This window comes from Microtus pennsylvanicus, chromosome 16 (assembly GCF_037038515.1).
Source record: "Microtus pennsylvanicus isolate mMicPen1 chromosome 16, mMicPen1.hap1, whole genome shotgun sequence".
NCBI classification, from domain to species: domain Eukaryota; kingdom Metazoa; phylum Chordata; class Mammalia; order Rodentia; family Cricetidae; genus Microtus; species Microtus pennsylvanicus.
In genome coordinates, this window is record NC_134594.1 from 44676397 (window position 1) to 44695181 (window position 18785).

The 18785-nt window shown below is 40.1% G+C and overlaps 1 protein-coding gene across 1 annotated transcript in view; it reads left to right on the plus strand.

Annotated features, from left to right (window-relative positions):
- Pdgfc (platelet derived growth factor C) overlaps positions 1–18785 on the plus strand; it is a 145423-nt gene that overhangs the window by 31933 nt on the left and 94705 nt on the right. The window lies entirely within an intron of this gene.

Consider the following 18785-nt stretch of genomic DNA (forward strand, 5'->3'; position numbering starts at 1 on the left):
CACTGTTGTCTTTTCAAATATCCCATGGTTAGACTTGGAAAGGAAAGGCAAAATGTTCTAATAATAGGAACTCTTTGCTATTTTACCGTCCACACAAAAGGATCCACGCTTATTGATTTTAAGCTCTGCCAGAATTCTAAGGCTGTTGTGCCCTTTGCTTTCAGAGTTTATATCTGCTCAGGAAGTTTTGTTGTCTTCCGTACGTGACTGAGTACAGCCCTTCACCTCACTCAGAAGCAACAGAAGGAGGTGTGGAAGTCAGCTCTGGGATTAACGCGCAAGGGAATGAAACCAGAAGAAAATGGATGTGAACCCAGACTGAAGCTTATCTATATTAAAACTATAAAGCTGTATTTGTGGTACCTAATTATCATAAGCTAATAATTCGGACAAGATGTTTTATAAGAAGTTTTCGTTTTTCTTCAGTTCTAGAACTGTCATCACAAGACCATAGGAAGTGGTGTTTTTAAGATTCTGTGAGTTTGCACTGCGTTTTCCCACCTCCAAAGCCATTCACACCTGGTTTGTTGCACTGATCTTCCATTGAGCAGGTCGAGTCTCCATCTTTCCACCTTAGGTATATTTCCCAGTTCTCTCGGTGCTGGCCTTTGCAGGTGATTTTTCATGGCTTTTGGATGTGTTTTTTTTCTACTGCCTGAAATTGCTCTACCTGTCTTCTTGGAAAAAGATGTATGTTAGCAAGGGTGAGCGATACAGAGTTCTGAGAAATGAATAAACTTTTTAAGGAGATTAACTCTCCAAATTATAATTTTAAGACATATTTGATGTGTGCCAGTTACCTGGTATTCTTGGAGCATCCTCTAGTAATGTGGAGATAGTAAATGCCTTTGAGAGGTTTCAGAGACACATCGATATAGTGGCAAACTAACGGAGTGAGCAAACCAGGTCCTTTGATTTAGAGCCATAATTTAGGGACTGCTTATTTTGTGTTCTAACATCTGGCGTATCGCCATGTGTGACCTGCGGAATGTTTTTCAACATCTCTACTTGTGTGGGCCTTGGAGCAGGGCTTTAGGCTTCTCAAGACATTGCAAGCTCTGGCTTGTCAACACTGGTATCTTCAAAGGACCATCTGAAATGGAGGCGAACAAAATTTTGAAAGCCTCAATTTTAAAGTGTTATCAGTAATCCCTGATGTCATAAACCTGGGGCAGATGGCGAAGCAGGGACTCTCTTCCATTTTCCTCTTCACTGAGAGGGAGCAGGGACCCCACTCTGTCAGCTGATGGGAGCACCCCACTCTGTCAGCTGATGGGAGCTAGCTCTTTTTGAACCTTAAGTCGTTGATGGCTGGAGGAAGAGGGAGAAGCAGAAATATTTTTTCTCTGGGGTTAATTCCTTTGTCTTTTGTTGCCTTTGGAGGGACTGGAAGACAATAAATTTCATGTTCAATTTGACAAAGCAAAACCAGTTGTGTTTTGTGGAACTGAGAATTGTTATTTTATAGGTTTTTAAATGAAAAACTGATTTTAGGACCCTAGGTCTGGATCGATCCTTTTTCCTCCTTATTCCTTGTTTATTCAGATACCAGTCACATTCTTTGGATCTGTCCCCTTTGCTCCTATTCTTTTTCTTTTTATTGCATTCCTTGGCTCTTCTAGATGCATGCTCATGTATGTTCATATGACTGTCCTCTTCAGAATCACCGTAGAGGAGCTGGGATGATCACTCCATTTGCAAAGTACTTGCTGGACAAGCAGAGGAGTTTGATGTACTCAGGACTTGTGTAAAAAAGCCTAGTGTAGTAGCAGTTACCTGTCATCCTAGTACAGGGAAGGGAAGGCTGGAGATTCTCAAAGGTTCATTGTTCTTCAAGGCTAGCTGAACTGGTAAGCTCCAGGTATAGGGAGAGAAGCTACCAGACATCCTATGACAACCTCTGGCCACCACATTCATGAGCACAAGGACATGAACATTTTCTACATCCGCATGACTCCAAGGTAAACAAATAATTAAAAAAGAAACACTAGCCACCCAAGATATCCATACTTAGTAGCTATATAAACTTTTTGATTATGAGGAAAGGGAGGAATGAGGTTTCTGCAGTGTTTTGCAAGAAGTCTATTATGTTAAATTCTGTTCTTCGGGGGTTTTGTACTACAAATTTCTCAAAGGTTACCATACAAGGATGCTTTTCAGAGTCTCTTATAGTTTGGGACAAAGAAACCCAACCAGTGAGCTTAAATGTAAGGGTACCTAAAGAGACAAGAACAGAGCATGCCACAGGGTATAAAATACCCTTGTGGTCTGTGCAGTGACCTGCCCCTCCTTGACCATTTGAGCCTCCTTCATTCTTCTTAGCAGCTTGACCCTTGTCCTTTACTGTTCTGGCCAATATTCTGAGCCTGGCTTTCATCTTTTCCTTACTCAAGCAAGATTTTTCCCTTTTCTTTTTTCCAAATCTAGTAATTTCATCATTGGATGTCTGTTATGGATCGATGCGTAACTCATGAGATTTCAATCTTTAGGAATTAAACTAGATGATTTATGTACTAGGAAGTGACCTAGAGACTGGCAAAATAAAAACAAAGTGGACAATGTGAGGAGTAAAGTTCTAAGTCATTATCACTGTTCATAGTTCAGTTGAATGACGGAAAATTATACGGAATAAGTGGAAGTGCAGGCATGGTTTTGGTTTATTTGTTTTTGTGGTTTTCGTTTGTTTGTTTGTTTCTTTGAGTACAAACATATTTTGGCACCCTAGAAAAATAAATTATTTTTTAATATTTAATTCTTTGGAAGTATATTTAATGGTTTTAATGTTATACACATAGTTCCTGATAACCCTATTTATGTACTTTACCACAGAACAGATTCAACTATTTACTGAACTCTTTGTTAGACTCCCACGAGTGACTCAGCTCCGGACTTGTTTCTTTGGATGTCTGATTTAGAATAGGTTCACATCTTAAGCATTTACAAGCCACATTTTAAAAGACTCTGCTTCTTTAAATAGCTTCAGTGTCTTTTAATTTTCATACTGCCTGTGTTTGTGCCATGTGAGACTCAGCCTTTCCCCCTCCCCCTGCCTGCGAGTGCTCATGGCCTTTGTCTGCTTTGATCATTTTGGGTTCTCCGCACTTGAAAATGAAAATTGACACAGAAAGTATCATTAGCATCCCGTGGTCCTATGCATTTGGTCATAATTTCTTTGATGTTCAACATTTACAGAAAGAATAAGTGAAATGTTGAACTGACCATTTAATGATTTATAACAAAATGAAAGATTATGGATACAAACTTATTCTGTGGATTTCCCCTTTCTCGTTTTTATATTATAACTCATCTATCTCTTGGCTTCAAAATGCCATATAGTGCACAAATCTTGAATGTGCACATGTGTGTGTGCTTTGCTGTTTGTCTCTGATTCCTAATCTCTGTAACCTAATACATACCTTAATTTTAAGAATCCCAAAAATATTCGCTTTCTTTCCACACTTGTCTCTTCCTCTTTTTCCCCATATTTTTATTTAAAAAATTACTTTTCATTTTATATACCAACCAATAAACAATCTATTTATTCAAGTGATTGAAGAAAACTTAATAAGTAACTAAGGCAAGGAAAGGGAGAAATCCCTATGAGAACAACTGCCATAGTGATCAATGTCTGTCACTTCCCAGTAGGGACACTTTTATCTATGTCCAAGTGCCGAGACAGTGAGGGAATCTTTCTCATTCAATTCATTACAGTAGTAGATTTCGAAAATTGGCCAGTGTGTCTCAATTTTATGAGCTAGTTTTCTTAACCACTCATTTTTAGGACTTAAAGGACACTTAATTTGATTCATAGATTTGAATTTTCTTTGGTTATCTTTGCTGGTCTGTGACTATGCATAGTCTCTTTAACACATGGTATTGTTTATTAAAATTTAGAGCTATTTTGAATTGGTGTTAACTCTTTTCATGAATTCAAGGCTTAATCATTAAAATATTTAATCCCTCCCTGAGATTTTGACCACACTAAAAAAAAAAAATCTAAAATGCATCAAATAAATACATTTTGTTATGTTTTCAAGCTAACGTTTCCCAGTGGTCCAGAGGCGTCAAGATGACCTCTAGGTTTCACTTCTAACTTCCAAATGTTACTGTGCTTGTAAAGTCACTCACAGTGGCTCCTCTATGCAGAAGCCTAGAATTAAGGCTGTGTTCCAAAGCATCTCCTCAGCGTCTTGCTCAGTGTATTAAAGGTGGTTACTACATGTTTGAAAAGTGGAAGGGAGACAAGGAGTTTCCTTCCTTTTGTGCTCCCTGCCCCTTGTTTCTCACTCAGCACTGGACCAGACACAACAGGCCCAAGTGACCATGGACTTAAACCTATGCACTTATGAGCAAAAATAAACTCTTTCTCCTTAAAAGTTGATTATTGCGGGTGTTTTTCCTCTGCTCTGTGGTTCTAGAGTCTAAATCCAGGATCCCATGGCTATCACTTAAGTACTTTACCATTGAGCTATACCCAATCCTGATATATACTCTTAGTATTAAAATGATAGTAACTTGGAATAATTCCTTATGCATAGTTCCTTATAAATAGAAGCATAATGTTAGTGTGGTGGTCTGGAAAGAATGTCCCCCATAGGCTCAGATATTTGAGCACTTTGCTCCCAGTTGGTGGTGCTGTTTGGGGAATTAGTGCAGATTTGCTAGAAGTAGAGTATCACTGGGACTGAGCTTTGAGAGTTCATAGCCTGACCCCACTCCCAGTGTCCTGGCTCTGCTATATGATTATGGTCAGATGTCTGACCCCTCAGCTTCTTGCCCCTGCCTCCATGCCTGTCACGTCTTCCTGCTATGATACCATTTAGAATCAAGAGCCAAAATAAATTCTACATTTTCAAACAAGTCTCTTTAGACCATGCTGCTTCATCGCAGCAGCATAGAGTAGGTGGTACTCTTAGAAAACCTAAGTTAAATAGCACCCAAGGCAATTGAAAGGGAAGGAAATGTGATCGTCTATGGCTTATGGTTTACATGGTGTTTGATCTCAGCAATGCCAGCACCTTATGTTCCTCTAGCTCCAAAGGCAATGCTCCTTAACACACAGCTGAACTCTCTAATTGCCCCGCCATGGAACAAATTGAAACTCCTCCTGGTGTTGGAAGACACAAGTGCTGTGGAGTCTGAATCAACTTAAGCAATTTATGAAAAGTATTTTTTTTTTGTAGTTGGTGAAGAATTCTCTCTAAACAGTGAGTGTTTGAAAGCTTTTTAACTCCAAATGCTGGGTTAAAGTTGTATTAAATTAATTTCTTAAAGGTTTTACAAGATAAGTATTTTGAAACCGTAATTTCAAAACTGCATTTAGGAAATGCTTTCATTATATGAATGTAAGAAAATTAAAAATGAGATCGTGCTCAAGATAGAAATGAAAATCGCATTACGTATAAATGTTAGCAAAGTTTATGTTCAAGTGTGATGGCATTTGGGTCACTTTGCTACAATTGTTCGATTACATTCACATCCAGTTAATTCTGAATGTAGAGAATTTGCCAGTTTCATTTTGTGTCCATAATTTTCATGCTCTGTATTAAGTATGAATCTTTTGTATTGGGAGTATTCCTCTTTGCCAAAGGCTCTTCTAGGGGAATAAACTTTCCAGCTGTGTGGATACGAAAAGGAGGTACAGGAGTGCAGTATTCCTCAACTCTCTCTACCCTTTTCTTCCTCATCAGCTCCCTTAGGGACTCACCTGCAGGGTAAACTCAGGTTCAAAGAAAACAATGAGAAGTTAGTGTCACATGGGGTGACGAGCATTCAGTCCTTTGAAAGTGTCCTGACTTACAGAAGGACAATGTGCTAAGTCAGTGTTTTATGAATTATGATAAGAATAAAGGTAGTTCTTAAAGGATAAATGAAAGCAATGGTAATTGTATTAATGTCAATGTAATGATCTAGTTAAAAATTTCAGTTTCATAGCTCTGGAAATACACTAAAATTGCTGAATCGTACATTTTCAGTAGGTGACTTGTTATGGATGCATTTGCCTACCAGTAAAACTGTTAAAACAAACAAACTAGTGGCCTACTCTGTTGGAGATTTTTGTTAAAAATTGTCTACTCTGGCTGCAGGATGAAATAGGATTCCATACTGCGGAATCTTTACTGCATTGGCTGTATGTGCCAAGGAGCAGACAGTCTTTCAGTATCTTATTGGCAGGCTTCTCATATTTTAGCAACTACCATTCAGTGAGCTCTTGTAGCTCATTTCACGTCAAGAGAGACAGACCTCTTGGTCTTGAGTTTTCAGGTTCTCAGGTGAACTGAGGCAAAGGAAACCAAGGAATCCGGCTGCTTTCACTTTTGAAGATGCCTGTGAGGTGCCCTGCTTCCATCCCGAGGTTTTGGGTATCCCTACCTGTCCCACAGGCCCTTTTCTGACTCCCAGAAACAAACAAACAAAACAACAACAACAACAACAACAAATAAACCATTCCGGTTTCCAAGCTCTGAACTAGATTTGTTCTTAGTATCTTCTTTGTTTTTTGTCTGCATCCCAACAATATTTTCCTTGTCCCTCAAATTGAGACTCTACCTTTTCTTCCTTGTAAGTTAGAATCCTGATCAAACCATTTAATTTTATAGTTATTGTTCGGTCACAGTTAGTTATTAGTCATCTTAAAACACATTAGGAATGGTTTAGAGATGACTTTGTTTACCCTTTATATAAAATAGTTTATAATTTATATATAACACACACGTGCTGGCAAATGTTTAGTGTATGAATAGAATTTGGAGCCACTTTTATAAAAATATGGCACAAAAATAACAACATATAAAATGTTTTAAGTTTTTATGTGACAAAATATTAGTGTTTGAGTCTGTTGATTTCAATGTTAATTCTTGCCATGAACACCCTCCCAGACATACGCTCTAGTGTTTCTCCAGCTATGGAGATATGTCTTCATTCCAGTCAAGCTGTCATGTAAATGTATGCATTGTAGGTGATAGATGCAGTGAAGTTTGAGGATGTTCTAAGCTTAAGTCTAAGACTCAGTCAGGGCTGCATGATTCCACACAGCCAGTCATTACTTACCTCTTTGGTAACCTGTTTTGAATTCTGTCACCTCTCTCCTCAATATTTCTTGTTCCTCAGCATCATTTCAACATAAGCGCATAATGTTAAACTGCCATTTAAATGTCTAAACCATACCCTTTCATAAGCTTTGGTTTTCAACTGAGAGTTAGTCTTAATTATTTGCTATCTTCAAAAGGTCACTTTAAGATTGTAGATGGCTATGTACATGTGAAATTATAGAAGGGATAAACATTATGATTGTGAAATTTTGTGGGTTTTTTTTTTGCCATTGCATAACTTTAATAGTTAATTTGCTAGGTTTTTTTCTCCTCTTGTCATCATTCCTATATTATATCCGAGGAAAGTTAAAACTCACAAAGGCTTTATGATCTGCTAATTTTAATATTTGATTTTGAATTTGATAGATGTCATCATCACAAATTACAGGAGAAGCCACTAATGCTCAAATTTTAAAACACATAACAGGTATTTTATGCTACTCACTATTCTATGGAAAATCTAGTAAGTGACTGGTTTAAGTGATAGAACACTAACCACCTGGTTTTATAGCACAAGCTTGTGGGCCTTTTTTATATCATATTTTTTAAAATGCAAACTAGATGAGGGATACCACTGAAGGTCTTTGATTGCTGTTGTGCTTTTTATTGGAAGCTGCTGTCTCCTATAATGTAGCCTGAGGCACAATAACTGTATAAAGTATATATACAATTCTACATCTAAACTAAGACACACACTCATGAATAAAAGAGAAAAAAGACAAATTTCTTCAGCAAATGAAATTCAAATTTTGGACAAATGCTCCATTGTGGAAAGAGTACTGCTGGATTCCTCTTTCTTAAAGATACGGAAATTAGATATCGAGAGCAATCTAATTGAGATATTGAGAGACGCCAACACATACTCCCTTAGCAGAGTAATTCGGAGTAACTCTAGTGGCGATTGTTTTGTGGGTAGCATGTTCTTTTAACATGATGCAATGCTCATAATAGAAACTTATTCTGTGTCCTGGTGGTCAGCTGTATAGACCACCATCTGATTGTGAGGAAACAGAAAAGTTTAAACAGAGAGACCTTTTATAAAACATCTGTCCAGGACTACACAACATGGTTCCACTATCCAGAAACAAGAAAAGGGAAAACCAGAAACAAACAAAAGACAGAAAACCTGAGGAGAAAACAAGAGGAACCCAAGGCAACCAACACATTGATCTGGCAGAAATCTAGAAACAAACAAAAGACAGAACACCTGAGGAAAAGTCCACAAGAGGAACCCAAGGCAACCAACACATTGATCTGGCAGAAATCTAGTACCATGGAACTTAAGAACTTTTGGCAAAACTACGGAAATTTGACTAAGATTGGCATTGGTTAATAATAGTAGCACTGGGTCATTAACTAGAACAGATACAACAGTTGAATGCTGTCTCGCTAATGAGAGACAAAAGCAGAAACAGGATATAGCAGTACTGTGGATTATTTTCACAGTTTTTCTAAGAACTCTAATTTCCCGAGATTAAAATGTTAATATTGTCCGTAATTACACATCATTGAGAAAAACGTAACAGGTGCCAAGTATAACCGAGCTACCATGTTACCCTCGTGCGCTCCTTTCCCGTTCCCTCACCTAACCTTCCTCAGAACAATGAAAAGGAGCCAGAACCCCAGGTCTGCAAGAAAAAAATGCTCTCCTAACCTCCGTAGGAATCAAAAGTCTATTTACACTTTAATTATATCCCAGAACTTCAAAGATAAACGTTTGCCTGTGCTCAGGAATTTTTAAAAGTACATCATAAATCTTAAAAAAAAAATCCTATCCCCCTAAGCTACTTTCAAAGAATTCTAATTACGGCAAAGCTGAAAAACCAGGAAGTCAGCGGCTATTATTCACCTGCCTGCTCTTAAAATGATAGCTTTACATTCCTTTATATCACGTGTTTTACAAGTGGTGGAAAGCAACGCTGTAAATCAAAACAATAAAATCCCAGTTTACATTAAAAAAAGAGTAAAGCCAACTCTCTCTCCCCATAAGCAGCAACTATTTGAGATTTATAAACATTGAAATAAAATTGTGTTTACTATCTTTAGCAACGGATACAGTTTTAAAGATCAGGCAATACTTAACATGCAGGGCCGTAAGAAGTATAAACTGGTCATATGTTTAAGTGAGGTGTCTTGTTGAATATACTGAGCTTAGGAAACACTGTTAAAAAATTTCACATTTCCTCATTGGGGCCTTGGGAGCTCAGTCCGGCGCTCCAGTGTGGGTCTCTGTCTCTATCTCCATCCATCACCAGATGAGCTCCCAAGGCCCCAATGAGGAGCAGAAGGAGGGAGAACATGAGCAAGGAAGTCAGGACCACGAGGAGTGCACCCACCCACTGAGACAGTGGGGCTGATCTATTGGGAGCTCACCAAGCCCAGCTGGACTGTGACTGAAAAAGCATGGGATAAAACCAGACTCTCTGAACATGGCGAACAATGAGGGCTGATGAGAAGCCAAGGACCATGGCACGGGGTTTTGATCCTACTTCATTTCTGGCTTTGTGGGAGCCTAGCCAGTTTGGATGTTCACCTTCCTAGACATGGACGGAGGGGGGAGGACCTTGGACTTACCACAGGGCAGGGAACCCTGAGTGCTCTTTGGACTGGAGAGGGAGGGGGAAAGGAGTGGGGGGAGGCGGAGAAGGGTGGGAGGAGGGGGAGGGAAATGGGAGGCTGGGAGGAGGCGGAAACTTTTTTTTCTTTTTCTCAATTAAAAATTTTTTTAAAAAAATTCACATTTCCAACTTGATAACTCCAGAAAATAGTAGCATGAAAAATGTATATTATATATGCATTACACTTATACTTGTGGACATGTATATGCGTGCAAATATGTAGCTAGTATGTGTATACATCCTTCTTTTGCTTTCCCACATGAAATGTACTTGTTCTGGCTACCATGGATTGGTTTTTGGCATTTTGTATGATTAACTTGTAAGCAGTGAGATTTATCTCTCTGAAATATGTTCAGCATGGGCAGTGTATATGCCTGTCAGGTCTGTAGTGCAGATCTCAGGGGCCCCTGGGGCACCCAGAATGGCCTCTCTCGTGTAATTAAAGTGAGACTCTGCTCTTCTCTTTCTAAGTGGATTTACTTTAGTGTCTGAGTAAGTGGTGTTTCTTGGGGATTGAATCAGAGATTGGATACAGAGTCCAAACAGTGACTGGGGAAGGAGACTCCATACAGTTAGATGAGGGAGGTTTGCAGTCCCAGGCTAACTACAAACCCTACCTCTCCTCCTCCAGTCTGCCTTATGTAGAGACACTTGATCGGTGTCTCCGAGTCATGTTTCAGTTTACGCAGCTGCACATGAAGAATAATCCACCTGTGGATATGAAGTCAGCACAACATGATTATGTGAAATACCTTGCCAGAGCAGCTACTCAATAGGCTTTTGCGGAAAACTTAACCAAACCGTGAACATGAGGCATCCAAGCAGTGTCTGGCCTGCACAGTTCCAGCAGCACTCATTGCTTAACAGGCATCTACACATTGCCGCACTTTACGACTCTGTTTGAAATTGGCCTTTACTTCTAGCTCCAAGACTCTTCCCAGCCACAGCCAGCCCCTGTGTCTTCATCCTTTCTGTGTGGCGTAGCCTGGATTCTGGCTACTGTGTCATTCCGAAGGCAGACTTGCAATGACATGGGGATTGAAGCCAGTGTGAGCTTCCTTGTCCAATGTTCCATTTTTTTAAAAGATAACCTCCACATGGTTTTCTTTTCCACACATAATTTTACTAAGCAGATATTTATTGGGCACCTGCTACACACCACCAGTTAAGCAGTAGAAACCACGGCACAGATTTCATCTTGTGGTGTTTACCTTCCAGCAACAGAGATAGATAGTAGACACTTAAGTGTGACTTTATCATGTGATACACACATGCCAAGCAGAGAAATAAACCACAGTGCCCGTATAGGGACTCCCAGGCTCCAGTTGGCAGCTGCTTTTTAATAGCCACGGAAGACTTTGTTGAAGAGAGGTATCTGAGCTTCAGTGATGGGTTTGTTTTTCTGGAGAGTGTATTTCTTTGCACATAGATTGATGGAGCAACACAAGAGGAAAGAACAGATTTGGCCCAATGAAGCTCGGAGAACTACTAAATTTGTTCATCATGGAAGTGTGGGTGAGAGGTTGTTTGTAGCAGAATGGGTGACTTGGGAACCTGAATCATTGAAAAATCCCATCCCAGATTAAGTGACATTAAAAAGGCATGATTAAAGTCCTTTGCATGACAGCTGCAGACCAAGGACTCTCTCACCCCCAGCACTGGCTCAAGGCTTACATGTTCTCCAAGAGGAGCTTGTGAATCTTGGGAGGGTCTTGGGATTTTCTTGAGTCTTTTGGGCTCCACCCCCCCCCAACCCGGAATCTTTCAGTCAAGGGGAAACAGCTATACAGCAGCTGAGTCTGCGCAGTCAGCTTCATTGCGACACACAAGCTCTACCGCCCCCAAACTCAAGACAGTTTCTTAAAGTTTTTAAAATTCCTGTCAATGATTATATCAAAAGTTCCTTAATTGTGCTGTGCATGGATTCTTATTTGGATCTTATAAATGAGGAAGTCATCCCATGTGTGATTGAAAAATGGTAGTTTTTTGTACTAAGCAAATGATGGGCTTTCGCAACCAACCCATCTCTTAGGCTAGTTAATGTTGACAGTGGTTTAAGGAGGTGTTGTTAGCCCTTGTCTCAGAGGTGTTAGGACTTCTGTAAAATTTACTACTGTGCCTAAAGGCACAATTAATGATGAATGGAAGGACTTCCAAGCCCAACCACCTTCCCTGTCACCTAGGAGAAATTAGGGCACTGAAGAAATGAAAATCCAAGCTGGTTGCTAATGACTCTAGCTCTCTGCACTAGTAAAACCCAAGAGTCGTTCATTAGCTGCGTGTATCTAGTCTTAATTACATTTAAGTACAAGTTTCTTGTAAATTATTCCATACTCTCCCTGCACCTGTATGGTAGCTGTGTCCATTTTAACTGACATGGTCAATCCTCACATTTTTTATTTTGCTTATTGTAAGTTTATTGAAAACCTTGTTTTGAGTCACTGGCAAGACATTATTAAGTCAGCCTTCGTAAAGGCAGATGTCATGCCAATGATGGTACCTTCGGTCCTGAAAAAGATGGAATGCTTTGTCTTGGACGTCACACATCATTATCATGTCTACTTTTACTTTTCCCTGGTATTTAAGTCAGTCCGAATTCTAGCACAAGCTGTACTGAATGGCTGTTTTAACAAAAATTGGTTGTGCCGTCTGTTTACTGTTGTTTGGTAGGCCACAGCTGGCATAAGTGGGCTTGTTTCTCTTTCAATCGTTTCCTTGGCAGGTATGCTATCTGAACGTTTGCACCAATCAGACTCACAAATCAAGATTCACTCTTTAATTATGGGACTGTTTGTATCCACTTTCGTCCTGTGTGTTTGTGAATTAGTTTCTTTAAAAAAACAACCTTTTGAAGCAGATTTCAAAGAATACTAAACTTTTCTAAGCTGCATAGAAGATGTGCTTATGTGATTTTCAGAACTGCATCTCTAAGATAGTGACTGAAGCCATGCATGTATTCATAGCATCAACCGTCTGGAGCTATGTAAAGGTAAGCTGAAGTAGTCAGGAGGCAGAGCATTGGTACTGCATGTGGCTGGCTAAGCGCCGGGGCTTCCTGTAGGAGTGTTTCTCCTAGGATTCCTTTGTCACACATTGTTCTGTTGGTGATTCCACAGCCAGGAGCTCACACCCATGCCTCAGACTTCTCTCAGTGTGAGCTTTCTCTCTCCTCCTGAAACTATTCTGGTGTTGCTGCGAGTACGGCATGCCCCAACAGAGACATCTTTTATATTGCCCCCAGTGTCTTATTTTTCCTGTCTAACTGCTAACTTAAGATTGGTTATTCTCTGTGTCCACTCCTTGCTCATCTCTGCGCATTTCTTTTCACTATATCTCCCTGGGCTTAGATCTTTAGTTTTTCTTTCCTCCCCCTTGGTATTTCACTCTTGGACTTACAGACTTCCTATGATCAGTAAGCCTCTTTCATCAGTTTTCTTCATCATCACATATGCTTGCTGAGGGCCTTTCATGACTTCCTTCATCTCTAGGAGTATTTAGTGGGATTTCTGAATAGCTCTCATGTCTGAGCCCCTGGGGTTCCTGGTAATATTAGGGTTCCTGTGCCTGAGAAAAGACTCATTCAACAAAGAAGTTTGCCCACAGTCTGATGCACTGATGTAGATGCTTCATCTCCTACGTTGTGGAAGGAGATAACCAATTTATACAGGACTCCACAGACATGTCTACTATGGGCAAAGTCTTGTGTCTGCATGTGTCGGAGAGAAGGAATAGGAAGATCATGGGAGATTGGCCTAAAGGATGTTGACTTTGAAGGAATGAGTGTGACTGTGAATATAATGAATTCAAATATCCTTTGGTAGATTTATGATGGAGCCAGGTTTTTGTTGTCACTGTAAACAATAGGAGACCAATTCAGTTTAGTTTAAAGCAAAGACTTTTCTGTTCACTTCATTTGCACCTAAAAATTAATATCAGGTTTTAAAATAGTCAATTACATTTCTCTTGCTTGCTGTTTTATGTACAGCCCCACCCTTTTAAAGATCTCCTCATAGTGATAGTGCATGCCTTAAATTTTAGCACTAAGGAGGTAGAGGCAGGCAATCTCTGAGTTCAAGGTGAGCCAGGTCTACGGAGTGAGTTCTAGGACAGCCAGGACTACACAAAGAAACCCTGTCATGAAAAACAAAGAGGAAAAAAATTCCTGGACATGGCAGCAGATATTAATGGACCTTCTTTACCAACAACATAAGATTCTCATAAAGAAATCACTTCTGCCCAAAACTATGCCACTTTTTCAACAAATAGTCAACACACACCTTCTTCTTGGATCAATTTCAAGTCTTGAATTTTTCTTCTTCAAAGAAGTGAATGGAAAAGTCTACCTCCACTATTGCTTAGCAATCATCAACTTTATAGTATATGTGTGTGTTGGGGGCTGAGGGTGTCGGGGGCTGAGGGTGTTGGGGGTAAGTGTGTTGGGACTGAGTGTGTTGGGGGTGAGGGTGTTGGGGGCTGAGTGTGTTGGGGGTAAGTGCGTTGGGGGTGAGTGTTTGGGTCACTGAATGTGTTAGGGGCTGAGTGTGTTGGGGGCTGAGTATGTTGGGGGTGAGAGTATTGGGGTGAGGGTGTCAGGGGCTGAGGGTGTTGAGGGCTGAGTATGTTGGGGTGAGAGTATTGGGGTGAGGGTGTCGGGGGCTGAGTGTATTGGGGGCTGAGTGAGTGTGTTGGGCTGAGTGTGCTTCTCCTGGGCTTCTAGTGCCTGAAAGACTTAGTGGCTTTCTCGTTTCTCTTCCTTTCAGTTGCTAGGACAGTTCCTGGCTGTTCAGAAAGCACAGTGGTGTGTGCAGTGTTCTCCTTTGCTATTTTTACCTTTGTCTCATTTGCAGAGTCAGTGTGGAGCTCTGGTCCTTTTGAGTGTACACACCAGGCCCTGAGTTTTCAGCTTTTAATGTACAATGAATGTTTTATTCATGAATTTTCTAATCGTGCAACTTAAATCCTATTTGTTTACAAGAAATATTTACTAATTTACCCCAAAAAATTATACTGTGTTCAAATTCAAGAAAAGGTTGTCACCATGTTGTTGACCATGGTACCTGGTATGGGGACAGGAGTCCACCGCAGAGGGTATTTTCCTGTACATTCCAGTCTAGACTTCCGTGTGCTCAAGAGCAGGAATGCCTGCATCCACTGGTCTAGCTCCTGTACCCTCACAGTACTGTTAACAGTCAGTTTAGGAGAATAATTGAGGCTGTGCATGGCTGTATGGAATCATCGAGGGCACCTGGAGCTATGAAGGATGTGTTTACAGAGACTGATTGCAAGCTGGTGCTCCTCATCAAAGAATTCTATGGCAGTGATTTCTAGATCTACTAGACGAACTTCACATTTTAAACTGCTAGGAATTTATTAAATTATGTTTTAAAAATTCTTCAATTATTTCCTATGTTTTTAAACAATGTATCTGGTAATTCTACATTAGACTCGATGTGTTTGTAGCTCTCATTAATGTTTAATTAACCAGGATCCCTTAATCCTGGTATCTCTTCTGTTGACGTTTGCAGTTAAAATAGTGGGTTATCTAATCTCACTTGTTTTCTGTGGAAGTTTGGCTACATTCACTTGTTTTGATTCACCCTAATGAAAATGGATTAATTTTTAATGCGGCAGAGCTAACCTTTAATAGGTCTGTGGTGTTTGCTGTCTCAGTGAATCATCGCTCAGCTCTTTTGTGGCCTTATTAACTTTTCCTTTTCACTCTCCTTTCTCAATTTCTCTTTGTCTTCCTGTGAGTTTAGTCTCATGTTTTGCTCAGAGTCACTTACATACAGAGTACATACGCAAACATGTATGCACACGGACATACGTTGTACATGTTTGTGGTGTCTGTGCGTGTTCCTGTGTGTACCAGTGTGTGGCGGGGTGGGGGCACAAGGGTGCTGGAGGTTGATGTTGGCTTTCATTATCAATCCATGTCTACTTTATTTTAGTTTAGTTTTTGAGACAAGACTTCAAGATTAAACTTGAAGTTCATTGGAACCCCAGGCACCCAGGACTGAGATTACAGTCTCTAGTTGCTAAATTCAGCTACTAATTGTTGAATGTCTCTACTCAGGTGCTCATGGTTGCTATCTCCTCAGTTCAGGTCACACATTTGTTCATCTCTTGGAGGATGAGGTAGAATTTATTATTTTTGGCAACTGTTCTGGGCATATATGTTCTTTCTCATTGATTGCTACATACTGCTGAATATAAACATATTTAGATTTGAGGGGTTGACAAGATGGCTCAGGAGTAGAATTGCTTACTGCCAAGTGTGAGGACCTGATTTCAGTCCCTAGAACTCATGTGGTTGACGGAGAGAAACAATCTCTATATGAAGCCCTCTAAGTGCAAAATTGTGATAATAATAATATCAAGGACAACACCAGTGGACATGCCAAACCTTACACAAGCATCAACCTTACAAAAAGAACTAGAGAAAACAGAAGAAAGCTGAAAACCTGAGAGGTGTTTTCAGTATCAAATGATCAGACCTGAACATGCAGGCAAGTAACCTTATATAGAATGAGCGAGTGTATTGAGCAACATGTATGTGTATATGAAATGAATAATGAATATTGAAAAAAAGCCAGGAGTACAGGAAAGGGTGTGAAGGGCTCACAGGGAAGGGAGACATGTTGTAATTATATTGAAATCTCAAAAAAAAAATGTAAGTTAGAATTATAAGAATGGCTGCCTGGGGGGGTATCTCCTATATCATTCGAGATGTATTGGATTCTGTGAGGAGAACAAGAAAAAGATGCTATATTGTCTGAATTCAAAGAACATATGCTTTCCTCAAGGACACTATGGTAACAAAGAGGAAGTAGAAGTAGCGTCTTTAGACGTGATTGCGTACTAGTGTGTTTGCAGAAGTAGTAGACTGTGTAGGGAGGGGCAGTGATAGCCTTGAGAGTGATTAGTACCAACTAGACAAGGCTCATTGATAAATATGAGGCTAGATCCATGTATTGAAAATTAGAAACAGTCTAAACCTAGATCAATGTGTCCAAAGTGACTAAAAGCCTGCTGTTTTCATTTCACTTTTTGCACTAATATTTTAGAAAAGGGTGAATGATTTATTATCCAGAGTCCTTTTAATTTCCTTTTTGATAGGATTTCAATTATGTTCCACCTGCACGCTATTAATTTTGTATTTGAACATACTGCCTATCAATAAGATGATTAATTGACTTGGAATGCATTGTTATCAAAATTAAAATGTTCCTAGGATATAATTCATTAGTTTCTATGCCTGTAGCATCCAGCAGGAGAGGAAGGATCAGCCTTGCTGACATGGTCATTCACAATGAACCACAGAGCTGTTTGTGGATAGATTCACCTGCTTGTGCCCAGAATTTCTGTGTATGTGTGTGTGAGCATGTGTGTGTGTGTGTGTGTGTGTGCGTGTGTGTGTGTGTGTGCGTGTGTGTGTGTGTGAAAGAGAGAGAGAGAGAGAGAGAGAGAGAGAGAGAGAGAGAGAGAGAGAGAGAGAGAGAATGAATAGTTAGGCAGGTAATGTAATAATATAGGTTACAATATCCTATAATAAATAATAAGAAAGTAGTTACTTAGAATTGTCCCAAGGAGGTTATGGATACAACATCCTTGTTGCTAATTGGTATGCCTTTGATGGCGTGGTAATGATTTTAGGTGTCGGCCCTGGGTTCAGCAATGGATAGGCAGTAAGCTAGTTTGACAGTGGTTTCTCAGGACCTCCTACATCCTAAGCAGCTGGGTGGCCAGTGATAAAGGTGAACATTACATCAAGGTGAGCATAAGGCAACATGCAATAAATCCAGGTCATTACTTTCCTGTGAAAGAAAATGTGACCGTCAGCATGATTTTCATGGATGACTTTAAAACAGGAAGTGTTTATGTAAATATCGATATAATTGATATTTTCCATCTAAGATGTCAGTAGAACTTGAGCACATAAAGTGTGTTTTTATGGTATTTATTCATTCAGCTCCTTACTGATCAGTCAAGCGCAGAAACTGACAGACTTAAGTCCCCATTATGGCTTCAGTAAAACTAACAAATTATTTATTCATTTACCTGTTTTTTTTTTTTTTTTTGACTCAGGGTTATTCTGTGAAGCCCTGGCTGTCTTGTAACTCCCCATGTAGACCAGCCTGGTCTCGAACTCAGAGATCTTCCTGCCTCCACCTCCCAAGTGCTGTGACTAAACGTATATGCCACCACCGCCTTGCTTTCAATGGTAATGAGTGAGCTCATATGCGAATAGAATGGGATTCTTTTATTTGTTGTAATTATGGAGTCTGCCTTGTTTTGACTCATTGGACTGAAGGCTAAAGAGCATGGCTCTTGCTTGGTGTAATACATTGAATAGTAATTTTTACATTAAAAGCAATATTCTGATCTTATCTTAACCTGTTAACTAATTTTTTGCCTAGTCCCAAAGAATGTATTAAAAATAATTATAGCAAATATGGTATATTAGTTATTTTTGCAATAAAGTCACAAAATACCTGGCAGAGGGAAGGGAGAGAAGTTCGTTTGGGCCCAGGGTTTCGGGGGCATTTCCGCCTGTCATGGCAGCATTCCTGAAGGCAGGAAAGCAAGGCAGAGGCCTCTCTTGACAAGTACTGTGAAGCAGAAAAACAGAAGCAGAAAATGGGCAGAGATAACTTTCCAAGGCCCCATGCTTCCTCTAGCCAGACACCATGTCATAAAGGCCTCACAGTCTTCAAAACAGCATTGTAGCTAGGGGTCAAGCCTTCAACACTGGAGCCACTTTCAGACCATAGCAGGTGGCTTTTGTTCTTCTAAATACAGGATCTTAGAGTAGCACCTACGAGATTGGAGCCCACGAGAAGGAAGGTTGCAGGACGTTACTTATTGAACCGCTGTAGTATGGGCAGCAGCTGTTGAGACTCGATCCAAAGGAGCCAGGTTTTTGTAGGTTTTAAACCAAAGTCTTAACTAAGAGGATTTCACCCTCTAAGATCCCAACAAGGACATCATTATGAGAACCCGCAGGCTGACACAGGAGGAAATAGCTCGAGTGCCAGCTGCCCGTGCTCCACCTGAAGGCAGGGGCTGTGGGACA